General features: G+C 45.0%; 1 protein-coding gene across 1 annotated transcript in view; it reads left to right on the forward strand.

Moving 5' to 3' along the window:
• The window catches only part of B3GAT2 (beta-1,3-glucuronyltransferase 2), a 76,994-nt gene that overhangs the window by 19,714 nt on the left and 36,718 nt on the right, over nucleotides 1-20,562 (forward strand). The window lies entirely within an intron of this gene.

Here is a 20,562-nt window from a genome sequence, read left to right on the forward strand (position 1 = left end):
TGCCTATTTCCTCTTCATTTATTAGGTCTGGTGGGTTTTTATCTTGCTCCTTTATCTGCTGTGTGTTTTTCTGTCTTCTCATTTTGCTTATCTTACTGTGTTTGGGGTTTCCTTTTTGCAGGCTGCAGGTTTGTAGTTCCCGTTGTTTTTGGTGTCTGTCCCCAGTGGCTAAAGTTGGTTCAGTGGGTTGTGTAGGCTTCCTGGTGGAGGGGACTTGAGGCTGTATCTTGTCTTTCTGGTGGGCAGGTCCACAACTGGTGGTGTATTTTGGGGTGTCTGTGGCCTTATTATGATTTTAGGCAGCCTCTCTGCTAATGGGTGGGGTTGTGTTCCTGTCTTGCTAGTTGTTTGGCATAGGATGTCCAGCACTGTAGCTTGCTGGTCGTTGAGTGAAGCTGGGTGCTGGCATTGAGATGGAGATCTCTGGGAGATTTTCGCCATTTGATATTACGTGGAGCTGAGAGGTCTCTTGTGGATCAGTGTCCTGGAGTTGGCTCTCCCACCTCAGAGGCACAGCACTGACTCCTGGCTGCAGCACCAAGAGCCTTTCATCCACATGGCTCAGAATAAAAGGGAGAAAAAGTAGAAAGAAAGAGAGAAAGAATGAAAGAAAGGAGTGAGGGAGGGAAGAAGGAAGGAGGGAAGGAGGGAAAGAAAGAAGATGAAATAAAGTAAGATAAAATAAAATAGTTATTAAAATAAAAATAATTATTAAGAAAAAAAATTTTTTAAAGAAAAAAAAACGGACGTATAGAACCCTAGGACAAATGGTGAAAGCAATGCTATACAGACAAAATCTCACACAGAAGCATACACATACACACTCACAGAAAGAGGAAAAGGGGAAAAAATCATAAATCTTGCTCTCAAAGTCCACCTCCTCAATTTGGGATAATTCGTTGTCTATTCATGTATTCCAGAGATGCAGGTACCTCAAGTTGATCGTGGAGATTTAATCCGCTGCTCCTGAGGCTGCTGGGAGAGATTTCCCTTTCTCTTCTTTGTTCACACAGCTCCCGGGGCTCAGCTTTGGATTTGCCCCACCTCTGCGTGTAGGTCGCTGGAGGGCGTCTGTTCTTAGCTCAGACAGGACGGGGTTAAAGGAGCCACTGATTCGGGGGCTCTGGCTCACTCACGCCTGGGGTAGGGAGGGGCACGGAGTGGGGGCGGACCTGCGGCGGCAGAGGCCGGCGTGGCATTGCCCCAGCATGAGGCGCGCCGTGCGTTCTCCCGGGGGAGTTTTTCCTGGATCCCGGGACCTTGGCAGTGGCGGGCTGCACAGGTTCCTGGGAGGCGGGTGTGGATAGTGAGCTGTGCTCACACACAGGCTTCTTGGTGGCGGCAGCAGCAGCCTTAGCGTCTCCCGCCCGTCTCTGGGATCCGCGCTTTTAGCCGCGGCTCATGCCCTTCTCTGGAGCTCATTTAAGCAGCGCTCTGAATCCCCTCTTCTCGCGCACCAGGAAACAAAGAGGCAAGAAAAAGTCTCTTGCCTCTTCGGCAGGTCCAGACTTTTCCCCGGACTCCCTCCCGGCCAGCCGTGGCGCACTAACCCCTTCAGGCTGTGTTCACGTCGCCAACCCCAGTCCTCTCCCTGCGCTCCCACCGAAGCCTGAGCCTCAGCTCCCAGCCCCGCCCGCCCCGGCGGGTGAGCAGACAAGCCTCTTGGGCTGGTGAGTGCCGGTCGGCACCGATCCTCTGTGCGGGAATCTCTCCGCTTTGCTCTCCGCACCCCTGTGGCTGCGCTCTCCTCCGCGGTCCCGAAGCTCCCCCCTCCGCCTCCCGCAGTCTCCACCCGCGAAGGGGCTTCTAGTGTGTGGAAACCTTTCCTCCTTCATAGCTCCCTCCCACTGGTGAAGGTACGGTCCGTATTCTTTTGTCTCTTTTTTCTTTTTTTCCTTTTGCCCTACCCAGGTACGTGGGGAGTTTCTTGCCTTTTGGGAGGTCTGAGGTCTTCTGCCAGCGTTCAGTAGGTGTTCTGTAGGAGTTGTCCCACGTGTAGATGTATTTCTGGTGTATCTGTGGGGAGGAAGGTGATCTCCGCGTCTTACTCTTCCGCCATCTTCCCCTCGTCTCAGGATTATTCTTAATTATTTTGTTCTTTTTGGTGTTACCTTTTAGGGGTTTTAATAAGTTAGTTTTGGTGTCTGTCCTATATCTGAAAAATATTATCATATGCTACCAATAGAACTAGAAAAATCCACGACTGAGGGAAACTTAAGGTGCATGGAGCAACATAAGTAGATCTTAAAAATATGGTACAGCATAGAAAAAATGGTTAAAAAAATCTATTCCACAATGCTGTTTTTTAATGTATATTTAAAATACAGCACACAAAGTATTACTCATTTCATGAGGACACACACAAATAAAATAATTCAAGATTTTCTGAGTTGTGTTCCGTGGAACAGTGGTATCTGGTGAGACATTTCTAGGCATGATTTTAAACGACTTGATTCTTGTTCATATTCATATTCAGGGCTGACCTTAAACATGCATCAGAGATTAAACTTGTAAATCCTGAAACACAGAAGGAAGGGCACCCTTTAATCCAGGCCTGGATTTGTGGAATTTACGTGGTGCAGTTTTTCCTAGAAAATATGTGTCTTTTGTTTCTTAAACATGTAGGAAAAGGGTTTCCCTGGTGACAGGTCCCAGTGTCTAAGCCAAGGTTGGTGAATCTCTGCCCCTGAGCAACATGGGATGATGGTGACGATGACAGTGACAGCAGACACCAGTACAGCACTTATCTATGTACCAGAGTCATAAGAGCTTTACACTTTTAACTCATTTACTCGTACAAACAGCCCTATGAGATGTTGCTAAAATGTAATCATACCCACTTATATATATGGAAACAGACACAAAGAGCCCTACTCACGTGTCTGCTACCACACAGCTAATTAGTGGTGAAACTGAGATTTGAATGCTGAGGGCAGGGGGTCACAGCTCGAGCTTTTCACTTTGCTTTTTCTCTGTTGCCTGTCTCTAATTCACTTAGTTTTTGTTTGTTTCGTTTTGCCCTTTTATTTCCTCCCTTCCTTTATTTTTATTTTTTGTTTTTTTTTTGTTTGTTTGTTTTTTGCGGTACGCGGGCCTCTCACTGTTGTGGCCTCTCCCATTGCGGAGCACAGGCTCCAGACGCGCAGGCTCATTGTCCATGGCTCACGGGCGCAGCCGCTCCGTGGCACGAACCCATGTCCCCTTCATTGGCAGGCGGACTCTCAACCACTGCGCCACCAGGGAAGCCCGCTTCCTTTATTTTTGATTTAATTTTTCTTCTTTTAAAAAATTTATTGAAATGAAAAGTTAGATCTTTAATTTTTCTATCTTCTTTTCTAATATATGCGTAAAGCTATACACTTCACTCTAAACCGTGCATCCCACAAATTTTGACTCTGTGCTTTCGTATTGTTCATTTCAAATATTTTCTAGTTTCTACTGATTTATTTTTCATATCTTTCTATAATTAAATCATTTAAAGTATGTTACTTAATTTCTGAATACTTAGTTTTTTATTGTCTTTGGTTTTGGTTGCTAGTTCAATGCTTTGTGGTCTGAAAACATAGTCTGGTTCCACTCAATTGAAATTTATTGAGATTTGCTTTATATTCCAGCATATGGCTGTCTGGGGGGCATGTTCCATGTGTACCTCAAAAGAATGTGTATTCTGCTGTGGTTGAGCATAGGGTTTTATAGATGTCAGTTGAATGCTGCTTAAATTCTCTGTATCCCTACTGATATTTAGGGAGCTTTCTCTGTCAAACACGAAGTGAACTGTGTTAAAATTTCTCACTCTGATAGTGAATTTTTCTTTCTCCTTTTCAACTTACTTGTTTTCTTCTGCATGTATTTTGAAGCTATGTTATTTGGTGCACACACCTTTAGATTTGTTATTTTTTTTTCTTGAAGAATTTATGCTTTCATCATTATGAAATGACCCTCATTATCTCTGGTAATCTCTTTGTCTTGAAAGCTACTTTATCTGATACTAATATAACCACGATAGCCTTCATATGCATGCTGTCTGCATGGTATTCCTTTTTCCATCCTTGAATTTCATCCTATCTCTGTTCTTTTAAAGTGTGTCTGTTGTAAATAGCATAATGTTTGTTCTTGCTTCTTCATCCATTTTGCTTTTCTGTTACTCTTCTCCCAAGTTAAAGACCTAACACACGTGCTACAAGTAATGAAGTCCGTGCTCCACAACAAGAGAAGCCCGTGCTCTGCAACAAGAGAAGCCACCACAATGAGAAGCCCGTGCACCGCAATGAAGAGTAGCCCCCGCTCACCGCAACTAGAGAAAGCCCGCTCGCAGCAACAAAGACCCTACGCAGCCAAAAATAAATAAATAAAATAAATAAATTTATTTTAAAAAGACTTAGCATGGGGCTTCCCTGGTGGCACAGTGGTTGAGAGTCCGCCTGCCGATGCAGGGGACACGGGTTTGTGCCCCGGTCCTGGAAGATCCCACATGCCGCGGAGCGGCTGGGCCCATGAGCCATGGCCACTGAGCCTGTGCGTCTGGAACCTGTGCTCCGCAACGGGAGAGACCACAACAGTGAGAGGCCCGCGTACCGCAAAAAAAAAAAAAAAAAAGACCTAGCAGTCCGTAAACAAAGCCTTATTTAAATAACCCCTGCTGTGACTCTTGTGTGAGTAAAGAGCCTCTGTATTTTGTTGTAAGTTGGACTTTCTAAATTAGGTTTCCTTTCAAGACTCACCTATGTCTCTACCTTTGACCAAAGTAAAGATTGATCATGATAACCGATGGTCTTTGTAAAATGACCTTTTACTGAGGCTACAAAGAGTTTAACTTACCGTTCTAGGGAATGTCCTATAGTATTCTTCCTTTTCAGTATTTTCTGGGAGTGCTTAATAACTTCTATAACCTTAGAGGCTTCGCTCCCTGTTCCTCTTTTATTCATTTATCACGTGTTCTGAATATGTTTTCTACCAGGAGAACCTGAACATTTTTTTCTTTTCCTTAGTTTTCAGGTACAGGTAGAGTTGATCTTACTTCCCAGTTCTAAGCTGCTGTCAGCATCGTTCTGTGCCAGTTTCCTCCCTTGTTCTATTGTTTGTTTCCTTTTATCCTTATCTTCAGGCATCTGTTCTAATACACATGCTGTGGATTGTTTCATTTGTATGTGTCCTGTTGAAAACTATAGTGCTGTGTGTGCAGTATTTCAGATGTATATAAGTGGCATTATGGAATATATTTTTTTCTATTTTTCCCTGCTGTACCATGTTTTAAAAGATGTATTTTTATTGCAGTATGCATCTCTAATCCTCGGCTTCTGTGAAGCTTCTTTTTTCAATTGGAATTCTCGTACATGCTCTGTTTACTTGGGAAATTAGAATTTGTCATGAGGTACTCTGCTGTATAGATCATCACAGCCCTCTAGTGCTTTATTTATTTATTTTTATTTTATTTTTTTTGCGGTACGTGGGCCTCTCACTGTCATGGCCTCTCCCGTTGCGGAGCACAGGCTCCGGACGCGCAGGCTCAGCGGCCATGGCTCACGGGCCCAGCCGCTCCGCGGCATGTGGGATCTTCCCGGACCGGGGCACGAACCCACGTCCCCTGCATCGGCAGGCGGACTCTCAACCACTGCGCCACCAGGGAAGCCCTCTAGTGCTTTATTAATTGGTGAAAAACTCCAGACCTGCTGCTAAGAGACTAATTTAGTCAAAGACTCTCCAAGATGAAAAGTTCCCACTTTCTTGTGATTTCGGTGATCACTGCAGAGATGACCTGTACCTCCAGCCCTGGGACTAGCTCCCTGGGGAGGATATGCCCCTGACACCTTGGCCTCCTCCAGTCCCGTTCACATCTCTGTTGGAAGCCTTAGGTTTGTCTTCATAAAAGCATACCATACATTTCCCTGGTTCAACAGTTAAAGCTTTTATAACGCTGGACCAAACTAACAGCCCCAAATAGCTACATCCAGGGAGCTATTGTCAGGGAATGTCACTTTGGGCACGAGTGTGAAGAATCCTATATATTTTTTGAGACTTCTGGTCCAAGAACACGGGGAGTGTAAGAAACAGGAAACTTTTGGCTACAAGTTACAAACCCCAACTGAAACGACAAAAAGTTGGCTTAAACAATGAGCACGTACATAGTCTCCTTTTATTAGCAGAATAATTAATTACTGGCCACCGCAGCAGCAAACCCGGACCTCTGAGAAGCTTGATACAGTAGAAGCTTATTGATGGTCCCGCAAAGTTCGCTGGGGGTTGGCGACTCTCCTGGGTCAAGTTGGTGATGCAGACACCCCAGTGCTTCCATCTTGTCACTGCACCGTCTGTAATACAGTGATCCCCTGGTAAGAGAGGAGGGCTGGTGGATTGCACCAATTGTTTGTAAGGACCAGAGTCAGTCACATGGCTCCATCCTAACTGCAAGGGATGCGAACACATGGAGTCTTCCTGGGAGGCCAGGAGGAGGATCTGTAGTGAACAAGGGGCCATATTCCCATTTCAGGAAGCCCAGATGGAGAGCAGCGTTCAGGGCTGGCTGACTTAGTCCCATCTGTCTGCGTGTTGCCACCCTCAGAATGTCAGCTTTGTGTTTCCACTCTTTTCCTCCCAGTTACAAAACGGCTGCTGCAGTTCCAGCCATCACACCCAGACATGGCTGTGTGCTGAGTTCCTTAGGAGTGGGGAAACCTTTCCCAGAAGCAGCCCAGCACATTTCCTCTGATGACCAGAACTGCCAACATTCAAAGTCATCACTGACAAGTCAGGATTTACCCCTGACCTTGAGAGAGGGCCACCCTCTCCTCGGTCATGTTTTGGTGGGGGGGGTGGTAGAGAAGGCTGGTCACCACTGAGCTAAACTGAAGCTCATCCAGTAAGGAACAGGAGGGAGGCAGTGTTGAGTAGGCAGCCAGCAGTGTCCGCGGCAGGCAGTCTCTGCTGCCTTTCACATCATTTCCTACCCTTAGTGAGGGTTGTGATTTTCTGCATTTGGTTCTCGCACTGTGCTCAGTGAGTTTATGCCTAGCGTTTCCTACTTGCTCTTGCTACAGTAATGCTATTTTCCACGGTATTTGCTGGGGTATAGGGAAGCTATCAGTTATCAGTCACCTCTGTTCAATTTTCTTGTATCTCTGTAAGTTTCCTTATATCCTTTTGGGAGTAACATTAGATGTTAAGTAAATACGAGAAAGAAAGAAACCCAGAGGTGTAAGGATCTTAAATTCAGCTGAAGAGTAAGAAGCAGAGAATATTTTATTATACTCCACTTGTATGAAAAGACAGTTGTTTTTGTCACCGCTGCTGCTGTTTTTTCCGGGTTCCCTCCTGTATCTGTATTTCCCACCTTTGGCGGCGTGGAGATCCACAGAACTTTTGCTCTGCTGTGAAAATAGTCTCCTGGGTTCCCATACTCTTTATATGTCACACCTTATTTAGTCTACAAAGACAGTTTACATCTCATTGCCTGAGGGAAAAGTGGGATCATCTTTTTCAGAACTTGCTTTAAGACACTGCTGTGTGTGACAGGGAGGTGTGATCTCTTTAATGTCCCAGAATATGATACCTGATGCTGAAGCTGAATGGTGAATAAACAACATCTTTTAAGAATATCTGAGTGTTTTAGGGACCTCCTTTCCCCACTGTTCTCTCTGGGAAGAATGGGAGATGGGTATAGTTGGTTTTCATACGGAGAAATTCAGAAACAGAAATGAGAGAATTTTAATTTCCTCACCTACTCATAGTACTGAGCAAACCAGAGCAGAGGCCTTTAGGGTCAGTACTCGTTTAGGAAAATGTCTTGAACGCGGTCAAGGCCACAGCCCTAGGGAACTCTGCCACCTCCCATGCAGTGATTGATGGGAAGGGGTTGGGAAATCCAGTATATGCCCCCAGTATCCCCGCCCTACACATACAGGCACAGACACACACAGCGCTGTAATTCTGAGACCATAGTCATTTCTTTAAAGCTTGTAAGTCAGAAGTATTCATTTATAACTTTTTTCAAAGTGTGGCTTAGCTTCTTTGTATCTGAGTCTGTCTGTTACATGGAAGGTTGGTGGAGTAAGAGACCAGCCACCAGATGTGGGTTGGAGCTCCAGATGCGCGAACTGAGTGCTGTACAGCTCCTTTATGGGCTGGACACACAGCCGCAGAGGGGAGTAAGGCGCTGTCTGCCATTAAATAACTCAGGACTCTTGAAACGTGGTGGGCAACGTGTGAGCCAAAGGAGCGGATTTTAAAGGGGGAAACTACTGAGAGTATTGAACTAACGGTAGCATGCTGATTTGTGGAAGTTTTCTGCAAACCTAACTAGACATTTGATTTTTTTTCCTCTTTTTTCAGTTACTATTGCCTTTTAAAAAAATGTTTATACAATTTTTAAAGGTTACACTCCATCTACAGTTATTCTAAAATATTGGCTCTATTCCCCGTGTTGTACACTACATCCTTATAGCCCATCTTACACCCACGAGTTTGTACCTCCTCCCCCGCCCCTGTGTTTTCTCTCCCCTCTTTCCCTCTCCCCACTGGTAACCAACCACTAGTTTGGTCTCTATACCTGTGAGTCTGCTTCTGTTTTGTTATACTCACTAGTTGGTTGTATTTCTTAGATTCCACGTATAAGTGCAGTATTTGTCTTTCTCCGTCTGACTTATTTCACTTAGTGCAATGCCCTCCAGGTCCATCCGTGTTCCTGCAAATGGCAAAATTTCATTCTTTTTTTCTGGCTGAGTAGTATTCCATTGTGTATATGTACCTCATCTTTATCCATTCATGTGCTGATGGCCACTGAGGATGCTGCCACATCTTATGCGTTTGACTTTATGTAAAGTTTTCCTTTTTGGTATCCAAATAAGTATTATCAGGGTTGCTGGCAGTGAATTATGTTTATATTTTCAATAAACATCAAATCTTACTAAAGTGTATAGATCTATACAAGGAATAGTGGAATAGATGAAGCTTATTTCGATTTTTTTGGAAAGAACATATCTTAACCTTGATGGCGGGAGAGAGGATGGGCGCATGTGGGTGGGAGGACCTCCAAAGTAGAGGCCTTTTCTCACGTCCTGTCCGGTGTTGTCACGATAGCATTATACCCTCAGGCTGGAATTCTTTTCTGCAACAGTGCCTACTCTCCTAGAAGGCTTGAGGAAAATAGAAATTTAAATAGTCCTGGATTGGGCTGTGATAAGTCCACACAGACAAAAAAAAATTGCATTTGACTGTTTGGTCTCCCTCACGGTCATCTGTTTGCTCATAAACATATTCAGGCCATACCTTTTCAGCAAGGACACCACAGAGATGCCGTTGTCATCCTTCTGCATCCAGTGACGTGGTAGGTCACCTCATGGATGTTGATGCCAAGCTTGACCACTTGGTCGAGGGAGGGACCACCAAATCTCTCCATGGTAAAGGCACATTTTTCTTCTGTAATTGATGAGTAACCCATAGATTGATATTCTGAGCCAGTGTGAGTATCTTCTTTCCCAACAACTTTTACCCAAGAGTTCAAGCATCCAGGGATGATTCTTGCTTGAATTAGTTATTGCCGTACTTTGGGGGCATCCAGTGGTGCTTTTCTCTTTGTGTCCTTCCTTCTGCACTTGTTAGCTGGCATTCTTCTTAAAGGACAGTTTCTCTCTCACACAGCCCACCCCCAACCTATAACCATAGATTTTAGGGTCCTTTTTACCCCTCAGTTTTTTTTTATCTGGCCGCACCACGTGGCTTGCAGGATCTGAGCTCCCCAGCCAGGAATCGAACCTGTGCCCAGCAGTGAAAGCGCCGAGTCTTCACCACTGGACCTCCAGGGAGTTCCCCTCCCCCTCAATGTGTTTTAATCTATCAATGTCATTCTTTCTGACGCTCAAATTGTTTACAGCTTGGCCAGCCATCTGGCAGACCAGCTTCTGTCTTTATTGTCTGTCTTTGACCACTTCTTTGCTGCAAAACATTTTAAACTCATCCTTTCCCCATGCCGGACCTGGAATCGGCCACTTCTCCAAGGAGCCCTGGTTCCCTTTAGTGGAGAGTGGTATTTACAGACCAAGATTTCGGTGTTCGGTGTGTTTATTGCAACTGGGCTGTTAATATTTCTAAGCCCTGTAGTCATGAGTTTGTATTAAAACCTCCTAGCTACTTTGTTTTTATTTTAAATCAGCTTCACTGTGGTGTAATTTACCGATAATAAAATGTATTCATTTTAACTGTGGAGTTTGGCACGTTTTAGCGCCTCGCACGCTTGTATGCATCACCTGACTTAGCTGTTTGCAGGCAGTTGTCACCACGTGTGGCTCTAATCTGCGTTCCGTCCCTGTAGATGGCTCTGCCTATTCTAGAGTTTTGTAGAAGTGAAAGAATGCAACATGCAGCCTTTTCTCTGATTCCTTTCACTCAACATTGTGTTTCTGAGATTCATTCACGTTGTTATTATCCAGTCTATATATTATAGTTTGCATCTGACAATCCCAAACGCCCCGTCCATCCTTCGCCCACCCCTCCCCAAAGAGTTTCTTTTATATTTTCTTCTACAAGTTCTATAACTTAAGCTTTTGTGTTTATGTCCATGATTCCATTTTGAGTTAATTTCTATGAGTATTGTGAGATACAGGGATGGAGGTTATTTCCCTCCCCCTCCGCCCCGACCATAGATGTCCTTTTGTTCCAGCACAATGTGTTAAAGACTATCCTTTCCCCCACTGAGTTTTCTTGGCATCTTAATAAAAAAAAAAAATCAGCCAGGCATCGGTAGGAAGAATTATTTTTGAACTGTCGAATCTCTTCTGTTTACCAAAGTGTCTGTCTTTACATTGACACCACAGTGTCTTGATTACTGTAGCTGTACGATAGGCAGAGCCCGGCCAGCTCCTCCCAGACGTTCTGTACCAGGATTCGCAGTCATGTGCCTTCAAGCAAGTGACATAATTAAGTGAACTTGGCCAGGTGTGAGCAGTATTGCTTTTTTTGTATTAAAACTTAAAGGACTAAAACTTGAGCCTGATTTATTTTCATTTACTAAGGTTTTTAATTACGTCCCTTTCCCGTATATTTCTCATGGTTGTTATTATTTCTAACGGCATCTTCTGTACACATGCTTTGCATATTAAATATACAGGAACAGGGCTTCCCTGGTGGCGCAGTGGTTGAGAGTCCGCCTGCCGATGCGGGGACACGGGTTCGTGCCCCGGTCCGGGAAGATCCCACATGCCGCGGAGCGGCTGGGCCCGTGAGCCATGGCCGCTGAGCCTGCGCGTCCGGAGCCTGTGCTCCGCAACGGGAGAGGCCACAACAGTGAGAGGCCCGCATACCGCAAAAAAAAAAAAAAAAAAATTGCATATATACAGGAACAGTCCTCGTTCCCATCCATATAACAGTGCTCTATCCCTGTGTACTTGAATGCGGGGCCCATTTGGTCTGTTTTCCAGTTGCCCACTTTGGAGAGAGGACCATCCCCCATGACAGCACAGACTGGTAGACTCGGCTTTGGGGCTGCGATAGGGATGGGGGCGCTGGCGCTGCCGGAAGGGACATAGCCCTTGACGCCATTGTCGCCGTAAAGGAATCCAGCCCAGTGTGCCACATCTTCAAAGAGGCCGGACATCTTTGGGTTTTAAGACATCTCTGTTTAAAATGCAAAAACTTTTGCAGACCAAACCAACCTTTCCTCTAGGGCCACATATGGCCAAATGCTCCAGCTGTGACCTCTGGTCTGCACAGTAAATGAGGGCAGAGAAAGTGAGTGAAAACTTGACCCCAGGCTAGAGATTAAATCTGCATCATACCCGACAGGGCTGGACAGGGAAGGAATAGTCACCTTAAGTGCTTTGAAAAGGGATTTTTTAAAATAATAGACTTTTGTTGTTGTTGTTTTGCGTTGGGTCTTTGTTGCTGCGCGTGGGCTTTCTCTAGTTGCGGCGAGTGGGGGCTACTCTTCGTTGCGGTGTGCGGGCTTCTCACTGCGGTGGCTTCTCTTGTTGCAGAGCACAGGCTCTAGGTGTGTGGGCTTCAGTAGTTGCAGCACACAGGCTCAGTAGTTGTGGCGCGTGGGCACTAGAGCACCTGGGCTTCAGTAGTTGTGGCATGCAGGCTCAGTAGTTGTGGCGCACGGGCTTAGTTGCTCCACGGCATGTGGGATCTTCCCAGACCAGGGCTTGAACCCGTGTCCCCTGCATTGGCAGGCAGATTCTTAACCACTGCGCCACCACGGAAGCCCCTCTATTTTTAATACAGTTTTAGATTTACAGAAGAACTGAGAAGATACTAGTAAGTTCCCGTACACCTCACACCCAGTTTCCACTGTTAACATTATACATTGATATTTATATGTTACGTGTGTTATAATGAATGAATCAGTATTAGCTAAAGTCAGCTCTTTATTCACATATCCTTAGTGTTTACTACCTGGTGTCCTTTTTCTGTTCTGGGATCCTATTCTGGGCACCATGTTACATTCAGTCCTCATGTCTCTATAGCTTCCTCTCTGGCTGTGACAGTTTCTCCGATTTTCCTTATTTTTGATGACCTTGGCAATCTGGAAGAGTCCTGGTCAGGTATATCGTAGCAGGCCGCGCTGTTGGAGTTTTTCTGAGGTTTTTCTCATGATTAGAACGTGGTTATGGGTTTGGGGGAAGAAAAGTGCCATTTTCATAGTATCAGGTCCAGGGTACGTACTGTCAGCCTTAGTTTATAGCTCACGTTGTTCCAGCTCTGGCCGCTGGGAGCTCTTTCAGTCGGCTGTGTTCTTCTCGCAGACCCTCATCAACGTGGGTTTGTGTGAGGTCTTTGTTTATTTTATAAACCCCTCCTTACTTTCTGGCACTACAGGATGATTTAAGCCCATATTGTTTATTTTCCATTTCTGTCCTAGCATCGGCCATTTCTCTAAGGAGCCCTGGTTCCTTTTATTAGAAAGAACCTAAAGCAACCATACCTCAATAAAAATTAATTTTAAAAAAAGGAAAGAACGAAAGGAAGGAAGGGAAGGGAAGGGAAGGAGGGAAGGGAAGGAGGGAAGGGGAGAAGGGAAGGGAAGAAGGGGAGGGGAGGGGAGGAGAGGGGAGGGGAGGGGAAGAAAGAACCACACAGGTTAGAAAAGACCACAGAGGGAAAGTGCCATTTTCAGCACAGCACATCAAGGGTCAACATGACTTAAAACCGTGGATGGTAACTTTGAGGCTCCTCCGCTGTAAAGTTTCTTCCGTACTGTTGTCTCTAGAATGAAATGACTGTGCAGCCCATACCCAAGGAGTGGGGAGTTAGCTCTACCTCCTTGGGTGGAAGGAGGGTTACCTACATTCATTATTTGGAATTCTTCTTGCATGGGAAGTTTGTGTATTCCCCATTGGCTTATTTATTCAAGCATTTGTGTATATACTTCAATCATATTGGTGTTTATTTTCTGCTATAGTTTGTAATCTAATTTTGTTGCTTAAATTGTTCCAGCTTTGGCCATTTGGTAGACTCCCGTGGGCCTCTTTGTATGCCCCCGTCAATGTGTGTTTTTTGGTGTGTGTTGTTTAGTGCTTCCTTACTTTCTGGCTCTAAAGATACCCCGGGATCGTCTTGTATATTTTCTGCCCCAGTCCTGGAGTCAGCTGCTTCTCTGAGTAGCTCTGGTTCCCTTTATTAGAGCCCAGTGTTAGGAACCGAGATCTGGGGCCAGGTGGGCTCATTGCTGCTGGAGTGTCACCGCTTCTAGGCCCCCTCAGCTGACAGAGCAAGGGAATAGGTGTGTGTACCAACCAACATGTGTATGCACACATATCTATGTGTATAACCATCTCTATATCAAGCTAAACTTGAGTTCATACTGATGTCTCCCACACTCATCCGTGACCACATGGGTCGTGCTAGCCTCCTCTGTTGCTTACCTGTAAGTTCTCACTCCAGTGGTGAGAAACCTGGCTCCCAGCAGCCACTGTCCAGAATGGATCTGTTTTCATTAGATCGCTCCTGTCCAGGGCCTGGAGCACCTGAGTTGCTTTCTTCCTGCAAAGACTTTGTTCTTCCTCTCCGCAGTGGTCAGTGCTTCTCATGCTTTAGACTTAGCTCAGGGAAGCCTCAGCAGGTCCCAGATCAGGTCAGAGTCTCTGCAACATGCCTCGTGGCACCATCTGCTTCCCTTACAGCCCTTATCAGCGTCGAATTTAAGTAGCTCATCTTGCAGTTGGTTGTGTTACTGCTTTTTCTTTTCCGGAACGTTGGCTTCGTAGGCAAGGACCTTGTGTGAGTTGCTCAGGGGCTAGCACTGGACACACATTAGGTATGTGACCAGTCTTTAGGGAAAAGATACAAGAGGTATGGAAGAAACGTGAGGCGTGGTCTTCTGGGTCTTCTACCCGATGACACAGGAGAAGGGTTGAGAATATAACATTAGGGACGTTTCTGCTTCTCGAATTCTTAGCTCCTTTAAGTAATTAGCTTCTGCCCCTCAGAAGTTCATGCTCTGGAAATGGTTGTGTATGGGAATCAAAAAAAAAAAAAAAAAATCCAGGGCAATGTACAGTTACGTGAAGGACATTGTTGAGTGAATAGCCCTGAGCCAAGTAACAATTAGTTGAGGGAAATGGATGCTGAATCAGATGCAAGAGACAAAGCAGGCATGATGTTAATTCGCAGACTTGTTTCACAGAAAATGTACGGGTGTGTTGGATCATACAAACGTAGCTAGCTTCTGTGTTGGAAAATGCCAGATGTTTATACACAATAATATTGGAAAAGACCCTGGGCTCAGGTCCTCACTCTGTGCTCTTTCCTTTCTGTCTTTAGCTCACTGGATCCTGCCCCATTTAGGGTGACTTTTGTGGTTTGGGGTTTGGGGTGTTTTTCTGCCACTGAAATGATTAGTTTGCAAAGGAGGATACCAAACGTAAACTTCTTTCTTGTAATGCTGCTTCTTGAAGTTGCCTATGGCATTTTACATTTCATAAGATCAAGGATTTTGTTCATTTCCCTTTGGAAAACATAAAACAAGCTTTCGCCTACTGGCAGGTCTTAAAGGAAGCTAAAGGGCATTTGTTTAACTTTTTCTGTTTTACTCTAAGGGCATTCTGATGATCACATACGTGTGATCTTCTGAAGCGTCCCAGTCCTGGAACGCTGGCCGCTAGCCATCTCCCAGAGAGGGGCCAAAGCCATGCAGCTTAAAGCTGCAGGAAAAAACGCTGGCTAAAGAAACAGGAGCGGGTTGTTGGTAAGAGTCACCAGACCCAGGAGTGCACGGCAGTTCCCTGCCGCCCTGCTTTCCTGGAGAAGGTGCAGAAGAACCGGCACCACCTGCCCTGTGGGAGTTTAAAAGGCATGTGGCCTGGAGGAGCATGCAAATGTCCCACATGCATCTCGTGGTCCTTTGGATCTGCCCGTGATTTGGGCTTGCGAGTCCTATCCACTTCACTGGGGGTCACGGCGGGAGGAGTAAGTGACAGAGTGTGACTCTAGCGTGGAATAAATAGGAAGAGAATGCCTTTGGGGGCCGGAACTGGTCATAATATTGTCCTATCAATACGTGACCTGCTTCCTCTTCATCTTAACATCCAGCGCTTTACTCTTCAGTTTCAGACTGGAGCTCACACCGGGCACCGGAAGACGTGCCTGTGACGTAACTGCTATTTTGTGCTAAGAAGGTAACAGAGCTTCTAAATACGGAGAATATTTTAGTTATAGGAAAGTGCTTTTACTTTTAATAGGAACAGTCATTGTTACATTTCCCCCTCTCAGAAAAGAAGGAGGCTGCTTAGGAATCCTTAAAGAGCACAGATGGAGAGAAAAGGACACACCACAAAGGATGGGTCCCAGGGGTGCCGAGAAGTTGTGTAAACAGCTGTGCTATTTTCCTTTGAAATGCCGGGCACACTCTGTACAGTGTAGTGGTCGTGTGCTGAGGGCTGTGTGTCTAACCCTGGAACGAAGGATTCCACGCTGAATCTCAGAGCCGTGCATACACGTCAAGGGCATCTGGATCTTTCTGAAGTTGTAAACTACAGTCGTCCCTAGGTATCCACGGGAAATTGGTTCCAGGACCCGCTGTGGGTACCAAAATCCGAGTCCCATTGGATTTTGGTACCTGCCCAAGTCCCATCCCGGGCCCTCTGTATCGCAGGTTCGGCATCGCAGATTCAACAACCGCGGATAGTGTAAAGGATGTGGAACCCGCGGATGTGACGGGCTGCCTGTATTTAAATGACAGACTCTTAAAAATGTGGCATGCTTGGAAACGTAGTCCTGCCATATCACCTGCATTCAAATAGTCCTTGCATTTCCTTTAGCACCCGACCCTCTGAAAAAATAAAACATGAACAAATGTTCACTCTGAGCTGCTCTCAGAAATTTAGAGCATGCTAAATAAAACCTACATGTTCTAGCATGAGACTAGCACAGAAGCGTGAAGCGTTGCTTCTTTGATTCATCCCATTACCCGGAACCCTAAGCCATTCTGTAGTCTGTGGGGAAAATCCTACGTGTCTTTCACAACCCTACTTAAGTGAAAAGCCAGGCGCCAAACACGTCTGGCCATGTTCGCTTGTCCCGGTAGGAGCGCTCCCACAGTTCCGTGTGTTCTCCTCTGTAAGGGAATTTCTCTTTTCCTGTTTCCCCTTTCCTTCTGTTCTTTTCCTGTCTGTCTTCCTCTTGCCTGTGAGGTGCCCCTTCACAACACAGCATCCTGATTGCTTGCTACATATGGCTCAGGTCTCAGGTATCACATGCGCTTACACACTTGTCAAGAATGTTTTGGCACCTGCTGTGTGCAGGCACGACCTATGCATTCTCAAGAGGATACCCAGGTCTGAGACGAGGTCCGCTTGCCAGCTTTTCAGATTCGAAAATTTAGTGCTCCAGGAAAAAGCAGTCTAGGAGCTAAAAAATCGTAGGCATTTTAAGGAAATATCAAAAAAAGGACACAGCACTATTTTCAGTACCTTGTTGGATACAAGGCCATTCTGTCACTGTAAGAAAAACACGTACTAGATTTAACTTGATTTCTCAGTATGTTTGGCATATTTGAGATATCAAACAAAAAAATGGAAAATTTTCATTTTCTGCAGTGTGGGAGGGAACAGGGGTGGAGTGAGTTGAGGAGAGGGCCGTATTTTTGTGAAATTTTTTCATAAAATTTCTGGCTCTTTTCCCACCTATGGCAAAGATCTAGGACACAAAAGCATTAAATGTTAATACTGATTCAAAGTTAAATCTCTAAAACCTTGCTGGGAGGAATGAAAGGTCTAAATAACTGGAGAGAGAGAGAGACCATGTTCATGGACTCGAAGACTCCGTATTGCTACGTTGTCGGTTCTCAATGAATTGATACATAGATTTGACGCAGTCCTGATCAAAATTTGCCAACATTTACAGACTGACTCTGAAACTCATATGGAAATAGTCAGAACAACTCTGCTGAAGAAGGACAGAGATGGGGAACCCACACCACCTGGTTACGGCGGTTGTCAGAAAACCACAGTACATCAAGACTGTGTGGTAGTAGCATTAGATCGCCAGGTGGACCAATGGGTCAGGGAGAACGTCCAGAAGGAAACTCACACGTAGGTGGCCACTGACTTTTGACAAGAGTACACAGGCTGTTCTGTAGTTCTGGGACAATTAGATACAGCTGGAACAATTGGCTATCCACATGCAAAAAAAGAAAAAGGAGAAGAATTTCAGTCCCTCACATCACATACACAAAATTAACTCAAAATAGATCATAATTAAATATAAGACCTAAATCCGTGATAACTTGTAGAAAGGAGGAGAAAACTGCGGGTCAGGCAACACTATCTCAGCTATGACACCAACAGCATTCTTCGTGAAGGACAAATGCATGCACTGGACTTCGTCAACATTAAAACTGCCTGTCCTTCCAATGATGAGCCATATCTCCCAAGAGGGAGGAGATAGAGATATACATAGAGCTGATTCACTTCGTTGTACAGCAGAAATCAACACAACATTGTAAAGTAACTATACCCCAATTAAGAAAAGAAAGAAAAGAAGAGATGAGCCACAGACAAGGAGAAAATATTTATGTCACATATCTAAGAAAAGGACTTGTATGCAGACTATATAAATATCTCTCAAAGCACAATAGGAAAGAAATAAGCAATTTTAAAAGTAGGCAAAAGATTGGAACAAATACTTCACCAAAGAAGCAATGCCATATGGCTTATAAGCCCATGGAAAGATACTCAACATAATCAGTCATTAGAAAAATGCAAATTAAAACCACAGTGACATACTACTAATACCTATTAGAATGGCTAAAATGAAACAGCAACCACGCCAAGTCTCGTTGAGGATGCGGAATGATTGGAACTCACACACTGCTGGCGGGATTGTAAAACGGCACAACCACTTTGGAAAATAATTTGGCATTTTCTTAAAAAGTTAAATGTACCCGTACCATGTGACCTAGGCATTCCACTCTTAGGTATTTATCCAAATATAATGAAGTCTGCATAGACTCATACACCGATGTTCATAAGAGCTTCGTCTGTAATATCCAGAGGCTTGAAAAAACCCAAAAGTCCATCAACAGGTAAATGGATTTAAAAAAACAAAACAAAACTGTGGCATACCCATGCATCCATACAGTAGAATACTGCTCAGCAAAAGGAATGAACTGTTGATACGCATTGTAGGCTGGCTGAATCTCCATATCATTATTCTAAGTGAAAGAAGCCCAATTAAAAAAGAAAAAACAGTATATGCTTCCATTCATATAAAATTCTGTGGAGATCACCGGTTGCCTGGGGTTAGGGGATGTGGAGAGCGTAAAGAGGGATGGCTTTAAAAAACAGCACGAGGGGGCTTCCCTGGTGGTGCAGTGGTTGACAGTCCACCAGCCGATGCAGGGGACACGGGTTCATGCCCCGGTCCGGGAAGATCCCACATGCCGCGGAGCGGCTGGGCCCCGTGGGCCATGGCCACTGAGCCTGCGCGTCCGGAGCCTGTGCTCCACAACGGAAGAGGCCACAGCAGTGAGAGGCCCGCGTACCGCAAAAACAAAAACAAAAACACAGCACAAGGAAACTTGGGGGTGATGGATATGTTTATTATCTTCATTTTGGCCATGTGTTCATGGCCATTTACATAGGTCAAAGTGTATCAAATTTTACTCTTAAAAACATGCATTTTATCCTTTCAGGGGTCCCTAAGACTGCTCACATGCTTGGTGATTTACTGGGACCCCTAGCACCCAGCATGTATTGTACTTGTGGATAAGATGTGTCACCAGGATGCAGTAAGGTTCCATAGACACATCAGTGAGGGAAAGACGTGAGGAAGGGTCTGGAGGAATCCGTGTGCCACTTCCTGTGTCCTCTGACCCCCATGAGGGACCACAGAGCACACCTTCCCTCCAGCAGCAAAGCTGTAACTATGGAGGTACAGTGGTTATGCCCACTGAAACCCATTTCAGGTTCAGGGTTCTGCCCACCAGTATTTCAGATGCCCCAAAAGAAAACGTGTTCAGTGGCCCAGGCGGGCAAAACAACCTTATCAGCGTAGGAACTGCTTCAAAAGCCAGATTCCCAGGTGCCAGCCAAGGGCCAGCTTATAAGCAGGCTTTTCTGAAAATCATAGTCTCAGGACTGTTAATTCTTTTCTGTAGTCAGTTATACCTCAGTAGCACTCTTTTTTTTTTCAGTAGCACTTTTAAAAAAAAAAAATTAAGTTAGTATGAACTAGCACAAGGCAATGATGATTAATTTACTGGAAAAGTGATAGACTATAAAAAACAGTCATTTCAGATTTGTGGAAGACCAATAGAATGGGATCTTCATTACCTGGATTGCTTCGTGCTCTAAAATCTGCTCTTTGGAGTGAAGTGGGACATTAATAAATAAGTAAAGTTGGGATATTTGCTAAATGGGAGCTTCGAGTTATAGTTTCATTAATACAGTAGTCTAACTTTTAATTTGAATTGTACTTGAAAATCTTTGCCAAGAATATAATTTTTCTTCCTTTCATTAAATAATTCCTTGATTGATAATCTTTATTTTACTCACTGGTTAACTGACCATGACCCAGTTCTATAGCAAATAAAAGGTCAAGCATTGGTGTTGAAATTATAACGATCCCAACAACGGGTCCGCCTGGTGCAGCGGTGTGGCACACCCAGCTGGGAGAGTAGGCACTGCTGAAATCCAACCTGTGCTTTGATGGCCAAGCCAGGGGCCCCGGCATGGGTGTGTCCACCTGAGAAAGGGGCAGCTCTTTCTAGTTTGCAGAAAGGCACCACATGGGCTGACTTGGCCCCAGCACGTGTCCCAGAAGGAGGTGGTGGTGATAGTGATGGTTTTCCCCCAAAGTGCTACCTGCTAGAGGCCAGCTTTGTTATCAACATGTCTTTGTTTGTTTTTGCTTTTTAATTTTTTAATTTGTATTGGAGTATAGTTGCTTTACAGTGTTGTGTATCAACATGTCTTTCCCCTTAAAGAAATCCAGGAGATAACTCCCAGTTGAGGGCTGTCTTTAAGAGCATGTACCTGGAGAGGACCAGAGATTCCAGCAGCCCGTGTGGGCCTTTCCTCTCTAATTTGGCCTGATCGCCTTTGAAAGACAGGCGAATTTAGGGGACGTTTTTCT

Source organism: Phocoena sinus, chromosome 12 (genome assembly GCF_008692025.1).
Source record: "Phocoena sinus isolate mPhoSin1 chromosome 12, mPhoSin1.pri, whole genome shotgun sequence".
Lineage (NCBI taxonomy): Eukaryota > Metazoa > Chordata > Mammalia > Artiodactyla > Phocoenidae > Phocoena > Phocoena sinus.